The 24,037-nt window shown below is 40.2% G+C and overlaps 1 protein-coding gene across 1 annotated transcript in view; it reads right to left on the bottom strand.

Moving 5' to 3' along the window:
- Nucleotides 1-23,682, bottom strand: part of barhl1b (BarH-like homeobox 1b) — a 336,897-nt gene extending 313,215 nt beyond the window's left edge. Inside the window, exon 1 of the mRNA XM_070988247.1 lies at nucleotides 23,673-23,682. The gene's annotated coding sequence lies outside the window, so the exon portion shown is untranslated. The remainder of the gene's footprint in view (nucleotides 1-23,672) is intronic.
- Between the last annotated feature and the right edge of the window lie 355 nt (nucleotides 23,683-24,037).

Here is a 24,037-nt window from a genome sequence, read left to right as displayed (position 1 = left end):
AGACAAAGATGAAGAGTATTTTCCCAAAGCATGTTCAAAGAAGTGACATCTACAGTGGCAGCCAATTAAAATTCATACAAAAGTGGTAAAAAAAAAAAATGCTTCTGAATAACATGGAAGGCTTCAGGATGGCGCAGAAACACTCAAGTTTCTTATTCAAGGTCTCTCTTTGCGAGCTGTGAAGACATACCATTAAAAAAAAGTGAAAAGATTATTCGAACTGTAGAAAAATACAGCATCCCTTTAGGACCAATGACATGCAGGATCTTGTTTGCATTTTATCTCATCTCTCTTAGATTTCAGCAGCAACATGGACTTTGCAGAGATTAACATTTGAAAAGCAAGATTTGAGCGACTTCTTGTCTGCGTGCAACACCTTTTAAATGTCATTAACAGCACTGCTCACCTCATGCTACTCGTTTGCTTAATTTTCAGTGATTCACTTGACAAGAACATCCACAGGTAAATTGGCAAAGTCAAAAGTGCTTGCTCTCTGTTTTCAAAATTGTAACATCTATATTTGAGACACATTTGTAGGCCCTGTCAATAAAATGCTCTTTATTCATTTACACACCTTTTCCGTGCAGTAGCTTGAGTCTTGGCCATTCAACAAGTGATGAAAACCTGGTCAGCGGGCTGTTGATGCAGAGTGAAGTGTGCTTGATAGAGTCTGCAGGGGTCCTGCTCAGTTCCACCACTGAAGGATTCCACTGAGCAACAATCACATGGAGCCAGCAGGAATCCAGCTCCCCCCTGAGGTGGAGCTCCGCCGTGTCTCAGGCAATCAATGCCGGCTTAAGTGCATTGTGGATGTCCAGTGGCGTTGATGGGGTCAAGCAGGGAGTGCTGCTATATGACTTCCATTAATTAGATGAGGGTGATGGGGATAAAATCTTCTACCGCAGTACGTGGAATTTTGTAACATGATATTGTACATGTTTACGTGTAACATTTCCTGAAATGACAAAGTTAATAGCATCACATCAGCATTGGATGTCTGTGCAAAACCCCAGATTACATTAGTGAAGGCCAAAATTTACAAAGATTTTTCTCTTTATATCTGCACAAGCCAACTATGTTATGATTAATGGATGTTTACCTTTTCTCAAGGGTGTATTTATACATTCCTCACATTGCCTTGTGCGTATTAAAAAGCCCTGTAGGTCGGTTTGATGACTCCCTCTGTTCACCCTCTGCTGTGAACTTCGATTTTTTTATTTTTTTTTTTTCAGTGGCACTGTAAGAGATGGGGGACAAAATCCACAGTCCTCATTCTGTTTAAAAAATAAGCTCAAATCTTCAGCTCAAAGTTCAGCTGAAGATAATATGAGGCTTCAGCACTCTGTGTTGAACAATTCAAGTGTGAATCTTCCAAAGTTTGAGTCTTTTTAATAGAGATTTTCCTCTTTTTGTTACTATCCCTCCACTTCAGCTCAGCAAGGGAACACTGTCTGGGGAAGCACAAAGAGGACATTTTGTATTAAAAAGACTTTGGAAGATACCCATTTCATTTGCCTAATTCAGACTGTTAAAGCCTCAGAGCTTTGGCTAAATGCTGGAGTTCATTTTTTGCACAGATACAGGACTGTGGATTTTGTCCTCCATCACTTACATTGAAAAGACCTTAGAGAGGGATCATTTTGCAGCCAGTGTGGACACAAGGAATGATTACATCAACCAATAACCCTCAGTGTACATATGAGCACATAAGCTGTTCAAGACAGAACAGGGTTGTGGCAAATAAACTAAAACATGGAGCATTAAATTTATCCCACATGTACTTAAGTCACTGCTTTGAGCAAATTGTATTTTGGGAGTAGTTTCAGGTATTACATTTGGATACTAATAAGCTGCATTCCAGGCTCCAGTTGTGAGTGCTGATGTGACACTGAGCTGACATAAGGCAGCAAGTCTCTCTGTTTATGCTGTGTTCATGCCCACCAGGTTTAACTTCATATACATTATCATGCATCAAAACAACAAGCACTCCTGCTGTCTCTCATGATGTAAATATTCAAGTTATAGGGCTCACAACGTGCATCTGTAACGAGCCATTAGACATTCATGTAAAGAGAGGGAGATTATTTTATGTGATTATCACTGACAACCTTTCAACCAGAGTTAAGAGGTGAACACACATATGTGTAACAGACAGTTAATGATGATATTTCACATCATAATCTCTTAATTATAAAGGAGCCATTAAATATTAATTATGTACATACATACATAAGACAAGTTCTGCTATTGTCAACCCCCTGTAATACATATATGATTGTTGCTTTATGGTATGACCCTGTTTTATGATTATCTCAAAGCGTAAGGACATTGTAACACGCTGATATTTTCAATTTTTGACATCATAGTAGAGGGACCATCCTGATTTATTTATTGGTTGATTTATCAGCCAAATCTGGAAGATTTCAACAATTTAAAAGACCCAAATGCTGAGCACCAGGGCAGGTTGAAGAACAAAAAGCCAGATTTCATAGCTGAATCCAGACAGAGGCAGGCCACAAACCGAAGGAGCAGACAGGGGAAATTTAAAATACAAAAGGAAGACATACAAATGACTGAGCTAATGAAAACCAGTAAGGCTCAGGCAGAATACAAATGCAGGACAAGGGGACATATGCAGAAGACATGACCACTGAAAGAGGGAAAACACAGTGCCTAAATGGAATAAATACAGAGAGGGAATGGTAACAAAGGACAGGTGAAACTAATCCACAATCACAACGGCGGAACAGAGACAAAGCCAGGAAGTAAAACAAAACACAACACATGAGAAGAAAGTCAACATAAAACAGGAATTCATTAAACTAAAAGCAAAAACCATGACAGTAACCCCCACCCCTTCAAGGGACAGCTGGAAGTGAGGTAGTAGGCCTGTGGCAAAGGTGGAACCCCTCTGCAGGTCCAACAGTGTAGTGGGACCATTCTGGAGACTGAAGATGTGTCTGGAGAGAAGGATCAGAGTCTGGGGGCTGGAACGCTGGAACAAAGACTGGAGGCAGGGCAGCCGGGCTGGAGGCCGTCAACCGGTCAGCGAGGCTGTAGGCCGGGAACAGGGCAGTGGAGTGCAGCAGCTCAGAAACTGGAGACAGCTGGAGCCCATGAGCAGGTGTCAGCCTTGCCACCCTCAGGGGACCGCAGGATCAAGAAGGAAGCTAGCCAATAGCTGCTAGCAGCTAGCTGGCCCAGTAGCTGGAGCTGGCAGCAGGCGAGCAGGCCGGTGGTTAGTTGATTCAGGAGCTGGAGGTGGCAGCAGGTTAGCCGGCCAGAGAGAGGCTGGCTGGCAGTTCGCGGTCCGGGAGGTTGGCTCAGGACAGAAAGGCTACAGGCTCAAAAACCTGAGCCTAATCTCCTGGAGTGCCGACTGGGAGGTCGTTTGCGGAAAAGCTTGCAGACCGCCAGCAGAAATATAAATTACCAAGGTAATAACAAACCATTAAGGGTCAGGCAGGAAACAAACACAGGACATATGCAGACGACTTGACCAATGAAGAGGGAAAACACACTGACTAAATATAGACGAGAGGGAAGGCTACCGAGGGACTAATCCACAATCACAAGGGCATGAAAAAGACGAAGGGAGGGTGGAAAAAAAACAAAAACACGACACTAGGAGAAACTCATTCAACATAAAATAGTAAATAAGTAAACGAAAACCGTGGCAAAATCAAAACAAAAAGCACTAGAAAGTATATTGTGACCACACTACAGAGATGAAGACTGGGAATGTTGTCGTGGTATATGTTTGATTGATGATTTGACATTTAATCACAAATTGACAATACATAAATGCTGGACACCTGAAGAAGACCACTGATCATTGTCAGTCATTACGAAATGAAATGAAAACAGGATTAAAAAAAAGTAGTAACTAAAAAAAACTTGTCAGCGCTCTCTGGTGGAGAAACTATGAATGGAGACACTGTTTCTAAATGAACGCATCTTTGGCGTTTCTGTACGGCGAGTTCTTGGACTCACCAATTTACTTAATTATTCATTCACTTCCCAGCTCATTTATACAATTACTCATTCACACACTGACTTACATTTAATAGGATGATGAGTTGGAGCAAAAAGCCAGCATGAGCCTGCAAACGTTTCAGGTAAATCCAGGTGAGATAGCTGGTTGGGCAAGCAAGAAGGGAGGGAGTCCGTCGTCACAGACAGAGACAGGCAGGGACAGGTCATATATTTGCACCTCTAGAGTGGATTTCCATGTTTGTCTGGAGAGTCTACAGAAATAGCACAAAAAAAAAAGAAGGAAATCCTGAGTGCTTTTTCAAAGGTCACTACTCGCAGCATAATAATAAAGTGTGTTAATGGACACCAGCGTAGGGTGGGGTTAAGTGCATTGTGTTTTTAAGTCACAAAATGACAGGAGAGAAAACTGTCATGAGTGCAGCCACAGCGACATTAAATAATGCAAATTCATTCGGCGAAGAAAAGGAGCGAAGTTGGTCATGACAAACAGTGTCCACTTCTTCTCACCTAGAGCCACTTAGCCAGCAGCATTAAGAGAAACAATCATCAGCACAGCTTGGAAAGTGCTCTTAAAAAGATTTGCACACACTAGTTCCTGGCCTGCTTGCAAAGAATAATAAAGAGGTCTATCTATAACATATTCTCATATCCTTTCCGTTTCTAGTTGATATGCTAAGAATGCTATGTTTAGGCATCGTGACATCCTTTGGGGTCTCCGCAGTATCTCCTCTTTCAACAGCACTAACAGCGATGAACTCAAAGCTGCCTGTAATAGAAACACAGCCAGAAACAGCACAGCATACAAATATGCATGTACTCACTGCAGCTTTGTTTCATTCATTTATTTATTTATTTTTTGTTTATTAATACTCCATGGCAGTGGAGCATGTGCAGACTAAACTGTAAACTGGGGAAAGTGGAAATACAGGTGAGGAAAAAAAAATAAAAAATCAAGTAACGACAATGATAACTACAAAGGCAGCAAAGGGGATATGAAGGTTTAGAAAGGTCTGATCACAATAAAGTCGATCAGAACAAGATATTTTGTAAGAGTTGATACAAAACAGGTTTGAGTGGTACCAGCAAAGAATACTATCTCGAGTCTACGCTCTGAAAGACTAAACAGTCAAACTGCATTTGGCTGGACTGAGGTTTTGTGCCAGTGAATAGTGCCACTGCTTTATAAGATAAGATAAGATAAGATAAGATAAGATAAGATAAGATAAGATAAGATAAGATAAGATAAGATAAGATAAGATAAGACTTAATTGATCCCACACCACGGAGATTCAGCCGTTACAGCCAGCAAGTATTATAAAAAGCAAACACAGTGGCATGAAAAGGTCAAGATAAAAAAAAGTGCACAGGATAATGAATAGAAAAACAACTATGCATGAGGATGTTTGTAAAGATTAGAAAAATAGCAAATGCCATAAAAATCCTACTGCCATAAAAAGTGCTATTCCCAATATTCTTATGAGAAAACTATTAATGTCATATGTTGTATTGCGCTTGAGAAATACCACAACTTTGCATATGCACAATATATACAGTTTATAAAAATACTGTTGCCAATAGTTGAGAACAGTTGAGAGCATATATTAGCATTGATAACAGTAGTGCAAAAGTGGGTTTATGATATAGAACTGAGAGAGATGGCATTAACACAGTACAGCATATGCAGCAAGCATGTCACTTAAACGTCCACTGAAGTTACTGATGGATGAAAAATAGACCTGACCATCATCTTTGTGTGGAGCAGTGAGGGAACTGTGACCTTCCTCAAATGAATACTTGAAAGAAACATGGTAAACATATTTCCATTGCATTTTCCACATGGTTTTCATTCATTTGAGGCCTGACCATCGTCTTTTTAATAACACCCTCTCCCTCTGCAGTGGTTTCATGGCTCCAGCCTGAAGAAAGTCGCGCCACCAACTGCACCAAATACATTAAAGTAGTGGATGGAAAGGCATTTCTTTTGTATATTTTCAGTGAAATTGTGGATGGAAATGGACGAGTGAGAGAGACAGAGCAAAACAGAAACACAAATTAAAAGATGCATTTTTAATTCACTAAAGGCCTCAACTCACAACATAAGCTAAAAGACAAACAATGGGTTCTTTTTACAAGACTACCTCTCTGCTGCCTGCAGGTGCCTCTTGCTTGTTTTTCTTGATTTCTCATGGTTCCCAGCAGCTTGAGTCCAGTGCCATGTGATGGCAGCAGCCAGTAATGATAATCAAGAAGGCCGTTACTTATTTTTATCTCTTCACAGAAATAATCTAGAGAAAGCAGCAAGAAAAAGCCCCCTCACTCATTTACCATCAGTCATTCAATCACTGGTCTTTTTGTTGCACTGACAACATCAGGCTATTTCATGTTTCCACATAATATGTGGAAACACAGCAATTCCTCATATAGGATGAGTGCAGACTTGCGACTTGCTCAGCTCTGCAGCAGAAAATTTTTGTGCACCATTACTTCTCAGATATGTGCAACACATATCAAAAACCAAAAAAAAAGTCAGTGTACCCTGACCCAGAATTCTTAGAAGAGACATATGATGACGATTATATCCCCTCACCAGTCATCTTACAGTAACCCACTCTGGATCTTTATCCCAAGGACTGTTTTTTTTTTTTTTTTATTTCCTCTAAATTACAGTATATAAACATTGTATTTATTCTTGCATTGGCACTGAATGCTGCCCTTTAAACACAACTGTTATTATGCAGGTTTGCAGTTATTCATGTGAGACTTTTACAGCTGCCAAATGGGACCTCAAGAACCAAAAATTTGATGTCTTTCTTCCACACATGGACACATGTGGAGGATGAAAACATTTATTTCCACACCTCGCCTATTCCATAGGTATAGATCATAATTAGTTCATTAGTTCAGGGCTGTCAAACTCATTCACTGCACGGCCCATTTTAAGAAATAAAAATGTATTCATGGGCCAGATAAGCAGGGGCATAGCCAGAACTTTTCCTTCTGGACCCACTGGGGCGGCAAAAAACTATTTCAAATGTACAAAAAATTAAAGGATAATTAACTGTGCTTCACACACCCAAGGTGCCAATCTCTCCTGATGTTCCTCTTTCAGTACCAAACTGTTCCGTGCATGCAGAAACCCAGAAAAAGTAGGAGGGTATGAGGCCATTCACCTGGGGAGTTTTCATTTTATTTTTTTTAAAATGACCTTTCAATGCCCATTCCTAGCTCCTTTCCATCTGCTGCACTGCTACTGACTGCTGTTTTAAAGTGTGTGAGTGACCAAAATCTACTCTAAAATATAAATGTCTTCAATCAAGGCAACACATGCTCATTTGTTGTCTGACAGATATATCTTCCTATCATGCAGTTTTTATGTTACAGGCTCTTTTGTCCTTAATTATCGTATAATTAACTTGTGGCAGAGATTTTATTGCTGGTTCTGAGTGGTCTAACACTTGAAACTAGAATTTAAGGACAAAACTGCTTTGTCAAGGTTGGAATTTCTTTGTACCCAGACAGTTTTTTAGTCCGGCCGCACTGCTTTTAAGATAACTGTGGGTGTTCTAGCTAGATAATTTTACCCGCTTTTAAAAATCATTAAAATGACGACCATTGCTAAATGGTTGTCGCAGTATATTTGGTTCTTACCTGCTGCCATTGTTTCCTCATCTGCTTGCTAGTGCCCTCAGTACTTTTCCACTATCAGCCATGCCCACCTGCCTGCTCACCTGATCACACACCTGAGACTCATAGCAATCAGTGCAGTATATCAGCTGCTCTGCCACACTCATTCTTTGCCAGACTGTCATTGTTCTCATGCAAGCTATCTCATGGCCTGATCTCCTGTTGCCAAACCTGCCTGTTTCTGACCACGCCTGATCTCCTGCTCCCCAGTCAATACTTTAGCCTTTTGTCCCTGACCATGAGTCTTGCTTTTCACTTCCTGGATTTTTGTTTGCCTGAGTATGTTTGCCACACCAAACACTTAAAGAGACTCTAAGACTTTGTATTCAACACATCCCAAATCTTTGCCTGCCTGTGACTGCTGCATGATACCAGAGACTGTCCTTGTTGCTGCTAATCTGGTCCTGCCAATTTAAGATTAAAAGTTGACATAAATTTTATCCATGTTGTGGGGGTTCTGCACTTGGGCCCAAAACCCATCCCCTGTGACAACAGTAGACCCTATTCAGAAAAGGGGCACACTTTGAACTGTGTAAAAGTTAGACCTTAACTGGTGCTCTGCAAACTCTGACAAAGCTGTGGCACTGATATGCAGTAGGGGGCTGAGGTGTGGTGCTGGCATGGGGGAACAGTGTGGTTCCTGCCTGCAGACGCCCTGTGGACCTGATTGTTGATTGCAGAGGTTATATACATAAATGTGTGGCTCGCCTTGGCAAATTTACTAGTGCAGTGAAAACCACTCAGGCGATACAGTATGTAAGTTCAATGTGTCTTCTGGTGTCTGACAATGTATAGCTACCTAATAAATGTCATGTGAAAACAAAATCTGAAAAACATTCTTAAGATAAAAGCTTAGCTTCATTCGCTAACCACGCTTTCATAGTTCCTCTTGCAAACATTAAGAATTGTACTTTCAAGGTAAAGTGCACAGTAGAAAAAAAGGAAGAAAAAAATAAAGCGCAGCCATGTGGCCTTTCTACTGCAGCGTCGCAGTGCACAGTGTCATTGTGTGGACTGAGGAAAACAACACTGCTTAAATGAGTCTTTGCTGCTGCTGCTCCTCCCTTGCTGGTACTCTTCAATGTGTAGCAGTGTACACGTTCATGACTGCATCCTAGCAACCAAATCTGCAGCTTATGCCTTTACATCATGAGTAGGACACCCACTTAGAGGCCGACTGAACTGAGCTAAATGGGAACCAGCCCTGCGTTGGAATCCTTCTGCATGTGTGTACTGTGATGTGGAGCGGTCAGTGTGAATGCTGTCATGTATCCTGTTAACTTTCCAAACGTTATTTTTAATAGTCCAATGACATGCTCAGAGTTGCTCATTTCTCAATACAAAGTGCAGAGAGGTTTTTTTTTCTTGTTTTTTTTTGTTTTTTTTTGATACACATCAAAATAAAATCCTATTTAGCTGACCTTCGTACAAACAAGGAAAGCAGCGATTTTATTCATCTGTGTTTGTGATAGCTGAACTACACTGTAGAGCCACAGGAGAGCCATACAAATGAACATTGACGACTGTCTCCCAAATTGATGAGAAGCAGCTTCTTTTCTCTTTGTCTTTCCCCGTGTTTCTCTGTCCTAGCTCTCTCAAACACGCACACATGCGCATGCACGCACTGATGCACATGCGCGCACACACATGTACACACTCAAACACACACACACACACACACACACACACACACACACACACACACACACACACACACACACACACACACACACACACACACACACACACACACACACACACACACGAGATTCTATTAAGATTAACTTGTATGAAATGGTACAAATTGAAAAACTGAAACTTCATCTTCAGCTCCAACTAAAGTACACTAAGCGTGAGGTTCTCCTTTTATCAATTTGCTGAAAAGGAAGTCCTTGAGTCTTTATCCTCAACAGGTTAGAAATACTGAAAAATCACCTCAGCAATCTGTTAATGATTGCTATGAATGTACATGTCATTGATGAATATATTCCTAAAGACCCCCCCCCCCACTAATTGACATCAAGCTTGTGTCATGTCCATATGGTGTTTTTTGCATGCTAAAAAACACATCATGAGCGAAATAAGCAGTCAACGGCATGCCTGACAATTTCCACCCCAGCACTGCAGAAGATTAATGTGTAAGAGACACACATTCAGACAGCCAGGGTTACATATGTAACATACCTAAGGAACATTCTCAATTTGCAGGGTGGGGCTGCGGTGAAACAAGGCGTATCAGAGGAGAAGCAGTGTGTAGCTATGCATCTCTAATTTTAGCAGGTTAGCACTTCTTGTTTAACAAAGGATCTGAAAATTTGAGACAGAGAAAACTTTTGTTTGCAGTAGTCATTTTCCAGAGCACTGTTTTGAAAATTTTACATAAAAACAGATGGATTTTCCAACAGAACTTATATTGAAGCCCAATGCTGTTCCACCCATTTATCCTTATGGGGACACAGCAAGTATGAGCCAGCAATTGGTCAGCTGACGAGTTTATTTTTCTCCTATTTTATCCATTAACGATATCAAAACAAATATGCAGTTTATGGAGTCAAATCGGTCACTGTATTAATGAATGCAGGAAATTATATATAAGGGCTCTTGCCACATAAATATTTTTCAATGCACCAAAAACTGCTATCATTGTATATAAATGTGAAATAAATCCACAAAAAAATAAAATTCACAAATACATTTCTGACGCACATACAAATATTTCTTGATTTAAATAAATTTAGTAGAAATCCACAATTGTCTGCTCATCATGTGTGAACTTAACTGTATGTGCGTGTGGGCTTTTGGAGACTCTCCTGACGGAGTTTGATTTACAAATGCATTTTCATTTCATGTCAGCCAGACACTTAGGCATAGATTCAAGGGTAGTGTTTATTATGATCACACAGCCTTACATCTGCACAGTCTGCAATTATGAATTAGAACAAAAAGAGAGGATGAAGGTCAGACAGCTCTCTACAGGTAACTCACAACTCTCTTGTTTTGTATGATTAAATATGTTTGAGTTATGAATGCTTACCAAATCAGTGATGTGGCATTTAACACTAGCTTTAGCTAACAATTTAGCCAAATAATGCTGATAGACAACCTCTGATCATCCATTAGGCTAACTAATTAAATAGAATTGGTGGAATTCTGTCCACTGGATGTGTATTTACACATTTGTTTGCCAGGCTCAAAATGCTTTGGTAGACCTAACACCCGAACATGACCTGACATACCCAGATTTAAGATGACTGAACAAATTGCTAATGAGTCATGGCCATTTTTCTGCTTTGCACTGCCCCTTGTGATAATTACGGTGGATGGTGGCCATGCTTTTTAATCTTATTTACATGGCACAATTCATGCACAAAATGCAACACAAAGCACCTAACATAAAAGCAAATAATGATTATGTGTGATAAAATAATGAAAACAAGGAAAATAACATAAAATTAAAACAACAGGGTGAGACAAAATGAACCACCTGTCAGGTAAAAAGAAAAGCCACTTCAGGAGAAAGCAGTGTTAAAAAGATGTGTCTTAAGATTTCGTTTGAAGGTGTCAACAGATTTAGAACCCCTAAGACCTTCAGGCAGGCTGTTACAAAAGTTTGGGGCATAATTAACAAAGACTGCCTGTCTGTGCCTTTTCATTCTGGCCTCAGGAACAATCAAGAGGTTTGAGTCAGAGGATCTAAGAGACCTAGCAGGCACATATTTCTTAACCATGTCAGACAGATAAGACGGGGCAACTTCAGTGATTTAAAAAAAACAACAAAAGAACTTGAAAATTAATTCTATGACAGACAAGCAACCAGTGTAAAGATATTAAGATAGGAGTAATGTCCGCCTGGTTTTCATCAGAAAACGTGCTGCTGCATTCTGAACGAGCTGTAACTGACCAATACCTTTCTTTGACTCATCAGACAGAAGAGCATCATACTAGTTCAATGATAGGACAGTTTCCTCATAAAATTTTGCCAGATTAAATGATAAAACAAAGGTTTTTGATTTGTTCCTTGATGTTTAGTGTACATAGATTTAGATGTTCAGTTTCTCTCTCTCTCAGCTTTTTAGGGAAATTGATGTGATGATTTCTAATAATATTACCAAATTGTAACATTAAAAACTGAAAAGAACTGGGCCTAAGATAGAGCCCTGCGGGATACCATGTCAAGTCTATTCTATTAGAGGACTGATCCTCCACTGCTCTGGGCCCTAAAACCACACTGGAATTTTTCAAACACACTGTTGGCACAGAAGAAATCATTTAGCTGTTTAAAAACAGTTTTTGGCAGGTTGGACCTTGGTCTCTAGTTAGAGATGTGGATAAAGCGTCTGCCAAATTACCAATTGTAATTGTAATTAAAATCTGTAGGTAAGGTGTCTGTGAACAGTGAGTGATTAATTATTATTTTTGTTGTGGGAATGGGATTAAGAGCACAAGCACATGATTTTAACTTACATACAATTTTCTTGAGCATTTCCAACTCCACTGGTGAAAAGCAGTGCATTATGCATTTGATCTCTGGATCTCTTTCTGGTAATGTTTGGTCTGATTGCTGCAATCTTACCTCTAAAATATGCAGAAATTTCATTGTATGGATCTGAGTAGTAGTTGGGGCAGGGTTCATTAGACTGCCAACAGTTGAAAAAAGAATTCCTGGATTTTTACAATTTTTATTTATAAATTGAGAAAAATTACATTGGCTGGCATTTCTGACTGCTGTTGAAATTTTGTCTTTGTCCATCTCCATTTAGCTTTGCAATAGTTTCTTTTGAGTTGGTTGATGTTATGTTTTCTCTATGGTGGTGTCTGTTTTTGATTCATTTTTTTGCATCTGACTGATGCAATATGGTCAATATCAGATTGTAGTTATGCATTTAGATTATCCACCAGATCATCAGCAGATGATTGGAGAGTTGGCAAAGACTCAGGCATATTATTTATACGCAAGATAATATTTTCTGCCAATTCAGATGTAAGATATTGCTGTTTCACAGTGTGTCTAGAATTACAATGAAGCATATGAAGAGAGACTATGAATTCAATTAAGTAGTGATCAGACAGAACCACATCCAGGACTGACGAAATGTCAACAGAAAGTCCCCATGTAATGACAAGGTCTGAGGGATGACCACAGCTATGGGTTGGTTTACAAACATGTTGTGTGAAGCTCAGACCTTCCAATAGATGTAAAAATTCAGTGTCTTTCTTGAACTGTGGGGCCAGGGGCCCTTCTCGTGGAGTGATACGGCCAGTGGCTGCAGCCCTGTGGTTACAGGGGGACCAGGGAAGTATAGTGTTGTTGTCGGGAATATGGGAGGATTCTGCAACAAACGAGTCAAGGAGTTGCTCCTAAACTTGGATTTGACTTAACCAAAGGTATCCAGAGCAGTCCAGAGGAGAGCTGAGCAGTGGCATTGATAAAAAATAGAACTGAAAGTGTCCGTGCCTCCACGATATGGCTATAGCATCCCAGAAGGAGCAGTTGGAGGCCTCTGTCATAAAATCAATGCAGATCGAAGATTGGACAAATGTAGCTCATAAATAGTCCATAAAATAGTACAGGCAGACTATAAAATCAATTTAGCAGTCAAATGATCACAAACAGCTGTTAGAAGTGACGCTAGTTCAGTTAAAAAGCAAGCAGAGCAACACACAAACAAACCGCCAACTGACAACCAGACGTAATGTGAAGTGACGGGAGAACAACACGGCACAAATCCAACAGAAATTTTATCTTACTCATTTATAATAGAAATGTGTGTCTCTAGAGGGGGTGCTATCCAGGGTACAAGAGCCCCTTCTACCCTACAGGGTGTTACGAGAGTAGATGCTTTTCAGCACTGATGATGCTGGTGTGCATCCTTTGGTAAAGGGCTTTTTAAAGCCAGTGAAATGACAGAAACCTGTCGAGCACTCTCTAGCACTCTTGCAGGTGAGAATTACACCTGGTGCTTCACGCTCTGAGGCCCAAATGTCTCTCAAGATGTTATCCATTAAATCAGCACTCAAAAATGCAAAAAGGCGCTCAAAGGCTAGAGTTAGAACAAATAACTAATATTCAAGCTTGTGAGATACATCTCTGTCACTGCTGTCATGCAGAGGTGTTCTGACCCTTTCAAATAGTAGAAAATGTCAGACTTTTGTGCTATTATTGGATGTTCCAATGAAGTAACTGCCATAACTAACACTGCATGACAAAACCACATTTTCGACCCGTAAATCCCCGCGAAGTTCGTTGATTTCGGCGATTTACGGCAAGTTTACGGGGAACTTCGCCGGCTCCGAATATCATCGGAAACGAACCATCTGTCGGCGGGGGGCGGGGTTAATCGCGCCTTCGCAAAGGTGCAAATAGCTCTAATTAGCACATGAATGCTACCGATGTTGATCTACTCAGGCTGGCCTGCTGACTTCACAAACAACCATTGAATGATTCCACAGACATTTTAAAAGGAAACCATCATGTGATTGGATAGCAACTGCAATCACATGAGTGAGCGATCATGTGATTGGATGACAACTCTACTGCTATTGGTCATCTGTGCGCCACAAATAATAATAATAATAATAAATACATATTAAATACTATATAAGAAATTAATATATTTAAATAATTATTATATTGTTATATTTATGTATATATAAAATATAGATGATATATATATTTTATTTGATTGATGATTCATTGATTTATTTGGCGATCCACCTTCTACACTACCACACAGTAGAACACAAAGAACACAGTTGACAGAAACATTTTGAAAAAAGTCTTTAATGAAATTGTGCCACACACATTAACAAGGGAAGGAAAAAAAGAAAGGAAATGTGGGGGTTCACACAGTCTCTGGGTTGGGCCATGGCGCTGTTCTATGGAGCATGCCTAAGGCCTCTGAAAATGCCTTTTTGCTGCCTCTGGGTCATACACAGTTGGTGCCGGTCGCTTTGATGGGGACTCAATGCAAAGCCTCTTTCGGTGTGTCGCCACATATTTTGGGTCGCTCTCCAGCCGCTCTTAAAGTGTCTGGCAGAGTCGGGAGAGCCTCTGACTGCGGAAAGATGGAGGCTTTATGACCCACCCAGCTTCCCCTTCCACGGTGTCATCCTCCTCATCAGACATCATGTCCGCAGTGACCCCCTGCCAAAAATCTATTTCCTGCTGGGTGGCTAGGACACTCCTTCTTGCTTCCAGAAGCTGTAAATACAGGTGTTAATATAATATTAGTACTGCTAAGAAACAATAACACATGATAACATATGTGAGCATGTTTGTCAAAAACAATGCAGCTAATAAATAAAATTCAGCCCATTTTTACATTGTTGTGAAAATAAAGCGGCATTCATGGGACTCTTACCCGCTTCCTTCTTTGTCTGCTGCCAGCTGAAATCTTCACAGCTGCTGCCTGAACTGAAAGAGCTGCCTGGGCATACCTGAAGCTCCTCCACACCATCTCATAATATTTCTTACAGGCCGCTGGAAGAAAATATATATTGGTTTGAAATGATTAAGACAGGTTTCAGTAAAGTAAAAACAACCACAACAACAACTAGAAACAACAGAAAGGGGTTAAATAAAAAAAACAAAAAAACAACTTACATAAAAGGACTTCTCTCTCCACACCATCCATGTCTGGACTCCCAGTTAAAGTCGCCATCAAATATGACATCACCGTTTCGTTGTGGGGCGAGTTTAGTCTGTAAAACACAAAAAGTACAGGTCATGCAACGTTTGCGTTTACTTATATTCTGCAGAATATTTCCTGTGTATTTAATTAACTTACCCCTGCTCAGGTTCATATCGCCTGTCGTTTGCGTCACTGTTGTGCAGACGGCGCACCTTTTCCTTGAAAATACAAAAACATAATGTAATGTTAAATGCAGCGTGAACAAACCAAACTTTTGGAACGTTGTGCAATAAGAATAATAAAAGTTTGGCGGCCAAAAACTGCACAATGTAGTATTAAATGCTAACGTTACTTACTGCAATTTTTGGGTTATGCACCCGTCTCTTCCTCTTCAGGTCTTCTCCACAGCTGCAGTCCGGTTGGGGCCGCTCCTCCAGAGCGAGCAGTCTGGCTTTTATCGTGGCCATTTCTCTGTTTACGTCAACCGCCAATTGCGTGAACTGCCGAGACAATCCTCCACCATTGACCTTCTGTCTGAACCAAGACCAGCTATTATTAAGCAGTTCTTGCTTGTTAATGTCCTGTCTAAAGGTCCTGCATTCAAACATGTCGTTGCACAAGTTTCTTGGCTTCAGCCCCACCCAGAGTGCCATTTTTATGGCAAGCCAGTAGAAGTTTGGAGTTTGCAGGGAACAGACACCTCACATCCAGTATCGTTTCTCCCTGTTGAACGAATTGTTGGAAGATGTGTGGTCAACACATCCACTGTGCAGTTAAGCCACACTAGAGAAAGGGTAACTGTAGTCATGCCACTCTGCACGCTGGCTGAAACTTAGGACACTGAGTTTGAGGTCTTCTGTGCCAGGCCCGGGAAACAAACTATAATCAGCAACTCTTTTTTCATATATTTTTACTTTTAAAGGATGCAGAGTTGACAATAGTCTAAAGACTGCACAGCGAGATTGAAATTAAATTTTTTACTAAGCTATCCCTTTAAGCTTTCCTTCATGTAAGTCAGATTTTTTTTTTAGTTTCTAGAAAAGAATTTTAAAAAGAAAAAACAATTTGTTCACATGACAATTTTTGTTGTGTAGAAAGAAAAACATGCTGTGATTTTTGCCAGGTATTTTTAATTTCTATTTTTGTACCTGCATATTTAATATGTATATGCACATGTAAACTTCTTTAAACTGTTTGACATCATCGAAAATTAGAAAAAGAAAAGTGATTTTGGTGTGTTCCCTTTTTTATTCCTACTTAAAGAATCATCAGTGGACAGACCCTGCTGGAATTTTGCAAGCTAATCACGCAACCATTTTTCATCTGGTGTTGTGGTGGCAAAAGCGAAAAATTGTGATGTGAACTGTAGATGCTTTAATTTTCACAATTTGATTAAGTGGATTTAAGTGGAAAAAGACGGACACTTATCCTGTATGTAACCTATGAAATTATTTAAACACACTTTTAAATCCTCATGAAAAAAGAAAACTCTCAATTTGCATTTGTATAGCTTGCAGCATTTACATTTGCATTTTAACACCTCACAGTCACAGGGGCTGAGAGAGAACTTCCACGGCAATTTACAGTGACGGAAATTGACAGGAATGTTACTTTTCATGCAGTGTAAGCAACAGCATAATATAATGGGGAATAAGCTGTCACTGCTGAGAAGTTCTAGGCTTATGTGATTGGCTGACACAGAAAGAGCATCTCATTGGCTACATATAATTCCCTGTTGAAATTGCATGTGAATGAAGCAATTTGTAATTGCTGGTCACTATATAAATGTAACAACATCCAATATCTTTTTGAGGAAATTTGCAGATACTCAATTACATATATTTGTGGATTTCTACTAAGTTTAGTTAAAACAAGAAAAGTTTGTGTGCATCAGAAATACATTTACAAACATACATTGATTTGTTTCACATTTATATATAATGATAATAATTTTGTGAGCCTTCAAAATTATGTTGACGAAGAAAGTTATGACACTGCTCAAAACAGTTTTTCAGATAACTAAGCTGCTAAATATGATGATGGCTACATGCTGTAGGGGAATCAACTTATTAAACCTCTAATTTAATGCTGCATTTGTTAATAAAATACCAAGGGCACCAACCTTCCTCAGCTAAGAAGGATTTTATTGATTAAATCTTGTAATGCTGATGTAATGCTAACGAATGAACCAACAGTAGACCAGTCTGATAATCTGAAGCGTGAACTCTCGATACAGGGATTGTTTATACCCAGCTCAAAAGGACACTGTCTGACCATGACTTGAATAAAAAAGTCTTATTTATTAACACAATAATGACTAATGAGTAATGGATAGCACGACAGAGGATATGGGGAATGCAAACAATTGCAGAGAGAAACTTATGGCCAGACAATGGCAGAATGAGTTTGGCGATAGTGAGAAGTAGTTTTAAGGAAAAAATGGAGACTCAGTGGAAAAACAACCGCAAGAGGCAAAAGAAAAAATAAGACTCAACTTACTAAAAGAAAAGACGAGACAAGAAAAAACGCAAAAACAGAACAGAACTAAGGCTAACAGCAACTAGACTGAGTGTCCGCTGCCTGCTGCAGACAGTATAATCGCTCCAGGGCGTGTCTAATCAATAGCTTGTCAACCCCGGAAAGCAGCTGGACCAGATTCTGTCTCCCCATCTGCCTTGAAGCACTGCGCTGATCAGTTGTCTCCAGTGTTCACAGACATTTTTAAACCTCACTGGAGACATGTCACGTGCCAGTCTGCTTCAACTCCTCAAACATCATCCCAGTTCCCAAGAAGCCAAGGACCACAGGACTTAATGACTTCAGACCCGTTGCCCTGACCTCTGTAGTCATGAAGTCCTTTGAGCGCCTTGTGCTCTCACACCTCAAAGACATCACTGACCCTCTCCTGGACCCCCTGCAGTTTGCCTACAGAGCCAACAGGTCTGTAGACGATGCGCTCAACTTGGCCCTCTACTTCATCCTCCAGCACTTGGACTCCGCAAAAACCTATGCCAGGATCCTGTTTGTGGATTTCAGCTTTGCCTTTAACACCATCATCCCAAGTCTGCTTCAGGAGAAGCTCTCCCAGCTGAACGTGCCTGACTCCACCTGCAGGTGGATCACGGACTTCCTGTCTGACAGGAAACAGTGCGTGAAGCTGGGAAACACATCTCTGAAGCAAAGACCATCAGCACCGGACCAGACCATCTGGTGACCTGGTGCAACCAGAACAACCTAGAGCTCAACACTCTAAAGACAGTGGAGATGGTTGTGGACTACAGGAAGAACTCAGCCTCACTTGCCCCCATCACCCTCTGTGGCTCCACTATTGACACTGTGGAGTCTTTCTGCTTCCTGGAAACGATCATCTCCCAGGACCTCAAGTGGGAGCCGAACATCAGCTCCCTCATCAAGAAACCACAGCAGAGGATTAACCTCTAATATATATATATATATTAGATTGTGTAGCAGAACCGGCCTTTAACTGACCCCTTCTTTCCCTCCTTTTGGTGATACTCAAGGGAAATGGAGGTGTAAACCCGCCAACTGATTGAATTGTAGACCATCTGGTTTACCTATAATGCAAACTGATTTCGAAGAGAGAAAAGATGTCTGGACAAGAGACATCTCCTCCATGTTTTCTTTTCAGGGAAGCCAGGGACACAGACACCTCAACATCAAAGGTGGCCTTCTCCTCACCTTCTCCTCACTATGTTTCTCATGGCAATGCTAATTCTCTCCTGATAGCCCCAAGAGTGATCAAGACAATAAAACCATCTGGAGAGACAAACGCCAGGCTCCAGAGGAACATCCACAAACATCAGCAAATGCTGATGGGTCGTAAACCGGACATCCATTGAGGCAACTTGTGTATGCTTGTGTGATTTTCCTCAACACTCCAAGATAACCAGACTTTTATGTTAAACTTAACTTTTCATGTTTTCAACTTGCAGGACTCGGGGTACGCATAATATTGATGTTTTTCCCGTATCTCTGACCTGAAGTATGACCAAGTTTTGATTTTAACGGTTTTATAAAAGTTTGTATGAATTGTCACCACAAAACCATACTGCCATCCAGAGTTTCCTAACCGTCAGATTGAATATGCTTGACTTGGCACATTTATCAATAAGTAACCATAATCGTGATAATCATTTTGACCAATATAATTTGCCTCTCTTTATTCCTACCTTTATTTTTGTATTAGTTATTCATTGAGTTATTATACCTGTTGGGATAAAACTGTACCATGATTATCATTTAATGTTTTCACCCAACCATAGAAAGTGTCTAATGCATGCTGTGAGCAATGTCGAAATGCCATTGAAAATTGGTCATTGAAATTATATGTGATTGACCATAGTGAGAAGCAGATGAGCCCCTCGTATGATTCTTTGATTAGTCAGCTCCATGAGGCGAGATTACACCGCGCGTCACAAGGAGTCTCCCGTGATTCGATGGCCTGCCTTTCGACACGCCCCGGAGCGATCTTTAAAAACTGCGTGTAGTGCGCGTTTCGTTAGTAGATTTGTAGTAGATTAGTAGATTAGTAGATTAGTAGCCTTTTAGTAGAGTTTTAGTTTTGTTTTTTTGTTCCGTCTAAGTTTTGTTAGTTAAGTTTTTCTTTTCACGTCTAGTTACTCTCAGCTGAGTTTATTTTCTTTGCTTTTGTCTTAAGTTTTGCACAGTCGTTTTGCTCCTTAAGTTTTCGTCTTCGAGCTACTCCAAGCCATTCCGAGTAGCGTAAATAATCTTCAGAAGACGTATTCTTATAATTTGCCGTAAGCTTCAAAGTTAACTTTCTCTTTAGCCCAACGTTTTGTTTTGTTTTCATTAGTGAATTTAGGCAAGTAATACTAATTTTGTAGCCTTCTTCGACCGGCCATCGAAGAGACTCTTAGTTTGTACTATCAGTCTAAAATAATCCGTCACGGACTCAACCGAACCAAACCCTGCGGCCAGCTGTTGATCCTTGGTCCGGTTCACAACCATCCGGAGCAGTCCATCATCTGTAACCGACCGCCAAACCAGTTCCAGAGACGCCCCGTTCCGCACCAGTTTGTCATCTTGGAGGTCTGGGCCTTCCACTAGACCACCAAGTAGATCGAGCCGCGGACGAACATCTGGAACGTCTTCGAGCCAGTTCGGAGCAGAGCACAACGGGACGCCAGCAACCAAGTAGGCACGCTAAGTGGGTTTGAATAAGAGTTGGTCCGTGAGGTTAAGATTAGGTCAATTCGTCCAAATTCTCTCCATTAATCGTTCTTTCCCTTAACTCTGCGTTCGCGTCCCCATTATTCCTTTTAGACTGCCTCTCACTATCGCCAATTTATTTACCCTTGTGTTGCCATAAGTCTCTTGTGTGTTCTGTCATATCACCTCCCATCTTCTGTCTTATTGTTCATGGTACATTACCCATTATCCACAATTCTGCTTAATAAATGATATTTTGATTTAAGTCCTGGTTAGACGGTGTCCTTTTGAACTGAATATTTACGATCCCTGTATCCAGAATTTACACTTCAGGTTATCAGACTGGTTTACGGTTAGTTCATTCGTTAGTATTTATCAGCGTTATAGCAGTTAATCTCTGCAGTCCTTCTTAGCTGAGGAAGGTGGTGCCCCGACATTTTATCAACGAATGCAACATCAAATTAAGGTAGTACACACTACAATTGTTATAATTTTAATTAGTCTTATTCTTTACTTTCTCAATAGCTTCTTTTTAATAGATGTGTCATGCACCAACCTCACCAAAGCAAATTGCTCGTATGTGTAAAATCGTACTTGGCAATAAAGCTTTTCTGATTCTGATTCTGATGATTCATATGAGGGGCTCATCTACTTCTCACTATGGTCAATCAGATACATTTTGAATTATCAATTTTCAATGGCATTTCAACATCGCTCACAACATAAGACAATTCTTATGAGTAGATGACGTCATTCAACAATAATCATGATAATTTCTAATACTCATCCTAATATATATGATGACTCAGGGCATAACTAACACAACATAACAAAGAAATAAAGAAAGGCAGACTATATTTGCCGGAATGATTATTGCTATTATGGTTACTAATAATAACTGTCTCACGTCAAGCATATTCAACCTAACCACTACGAACCTCTCGATGGCAGTATGTTTCCATGGTAGAAACTCAGACAAACTTTGTGGGAAATTTAAAATCACAGCTTTGTCATTTTACAAGCTAGAAACTCCGGAAAAGCATTGATATCATACAGATTATGGGCTTAGTACTGTAAGAACATCAATAATTAACTCAAACATATAGATTTCGTTATCCTGGTGTGATAGAAAAGAGGAACACAGACATACAAATACAGTTTGCTTCAGGAATGTCTAATTTACAACCCATCAGCATTATTTGATTTTGTAGGTTCCTCTGAGACCTGGTAGTTGTCATTCAGAGGGTTTTAATGTTCGTATCTCCCATGGGGCTATGAAGAAAGAATTAGCACCTCCATGAGAAACATCCTGGGTGAAAGGTAACCTTTGAAGTACAAGTGTCTGTATCTCTTGCTCCCCTGAAGGAATATGAGAAGATGTTCTGCAACCAGACATCTTGTCTCTCTCCAAATTAATGCCTTCCTGCAAACAGTTCAAATGGTCAATAGCTCTTAAAAGTTGGGATGTTTTACAAATCCATTTCTCCTGAGGAATGCAGAGAGGGGGAAAGAGGGTCAATTACAAGCCAGTTCTGCTACAATGGATTACGATAATTCTGACCGAAAACTTCACATGACTTTGAGGTTGTTTGTGAAGAATGTATGTCATGACAGATGTTGTCCTCATAAGTTGCTAGTACAGCGTTAGCAAGACAAGGTTAGGTAATTTAAGTGCCTTTAGCTTGTGGGAGGTTTCTATCAGGGCTTTTTGCCAGTAATTGTTGTTTGGAAATTTTGATGAGAAGAGTCAAAGGTGAGCGGGTACGCTTGACTTGCTGGCAAGCAAAGGAGTGGTGGGTGGAGACAGGGGTGGGGACTGTCTCCATATTCATCAAGGCACATGCTAAATTAAGACATTAACCAAGCATTATGGTTTCTGAAATGACCTGTTTATCATACATACATAGCACAGTATCACCAAGCTGTATTATGTCCCAGAGAGAGATTTAATGTTTAAAAACACTTTATGCAGAGGTGACCATAATTGTTGCCTTCAGTGAAACTCATAACAGTAAAAAAGTCATATTTAACACTGTCAAGAGTGTTTAGTTCATGCCTGAGTGCTTAAATATTTCTTGTCTCAACTGTGCCATCCAGCTTTTTGTCTGGCTCTTGCATTTTCTTCCCACTGCCTCTGTGATATGTGTTTCCCATTTTCAAGTCAGTTTTCTCTGCATTCTTTCCGACTGCCAGAAGTGGTGCTTTACACAAGAGACAGAATGCAGATTTTGAGTATCAATATCAACAAGCTACAGGTATTTTTCACAGTGCTACACATCCCACTCCCTCTTGCAATGAAACTAAGCATTAATACTGATTGTATACTGATTGTAAATTGGCACAATAGTTTGAGTAACTGTAATTACTATAATTGGTTTGTTCCATATATTTTGACTGCCAGAGGTAGTGCTTTGCACAACAGCAGTGGCCAGGCCAAATTTTTAACCAGTGTTCACTGGCGGCTGTGGGGGTTGTGGACAGTATATGGAAGTATTACAAATCCTGAGCAATAGTGTCCATCTATTCTAAGATGATTCCCTGACACCATGGGTCCTTGGTCAGATGAGGTGATTCTTCTTTGGCTGTGCTTTCAACTGATTTGAAAAAAAGTATAAGAAATAAAAACAGCATTGAAATAAATGTATCACTGCACATGTATTTACATTGGATTTAAAAACAATAGGCAGATTAGCAGTATTATTGGATTATTCATTGTCTGATGTGACAGTAATGAGGGATCACACTGTGTTATTGGTTTAAGGAAAATTAAATCCTATGGCCTCTGATTTTGTAGATTGAAATTATTAACTAGAAGGGCATTTGGAGAGCACAGACCTCTGCCAAGGCCAATAGTCCACTCATCTGTGATATGCAAATCTGAACCACTGTATGTAGGTCTGGATGTATTTCCAAATCTATTAAAAATTTTATATTTGGATATGAGTGGGAGTATAATTAGTTGCATGCGATGTGTGCATTTATGATTCCATAGCCACACCTTGGTTTGAACATTGAAGATGTATGGTATTCATTCAGCCAAGGCCAAATCTCACAATGTTAGTGAAAGCGAAAAATAATTTGTGTTTCTGCCCCATGGCCCCAAGGATCCGCTCCACAACTTAATGTATTCTTCCTTGGCCCATGCTGCATCCTACCACCAAGTTTCACAAAAATCAGGCAAGTAGTTTTTTCTCAGTCATGATGAGAGACACACCCAACCAAAAACATAACCTCCTTGGTGGAGGTAATAAGATTCAGACACCCTGGGATGTTCTCACTGCGCTGCTTCGACCATTGAATTAGATTATTGTTTTATTATTGTTTTATCGTGTTGGGAATAACTAACAAACAACTAACCTTCCCAACGCTAAAGTGGACACTTTTTAACTTGCAACCATTTCCTGCACTGCTCTCTGAGGCCTTGGTTGCAGTGACCTTAGCTTCAGTGTTTGGCACAGACACAAGAGCTCCTCATATGATTTGAGAGCTCCTGCAGTGTCCTGGCTCCTCGTTTACGAGGGTCTGTCATCCTT

The sequence above is a fragment of the Chaetodon trifascialis genome, chromosome 20 (assembly GCF_039877785.1).
Source record: "Chaetodon trifascialis isolate fChaTrf1 chromosome 20, fChaTrf1.hap1, whole genome shotgun sequence".
NCBI classification, from domain to species: Eukaryota; Metazoa; Chordata; class Actinopteri; order Chaetodontiformes; family Chaetodontidae; genus Chaetodon; species Chaetodon trifascialis.
The sequence above is the reverse complement of the archived record's forward strand: the minus strand, read 5'-3'. Positions and strand labels throughout refer to the sequence as shown.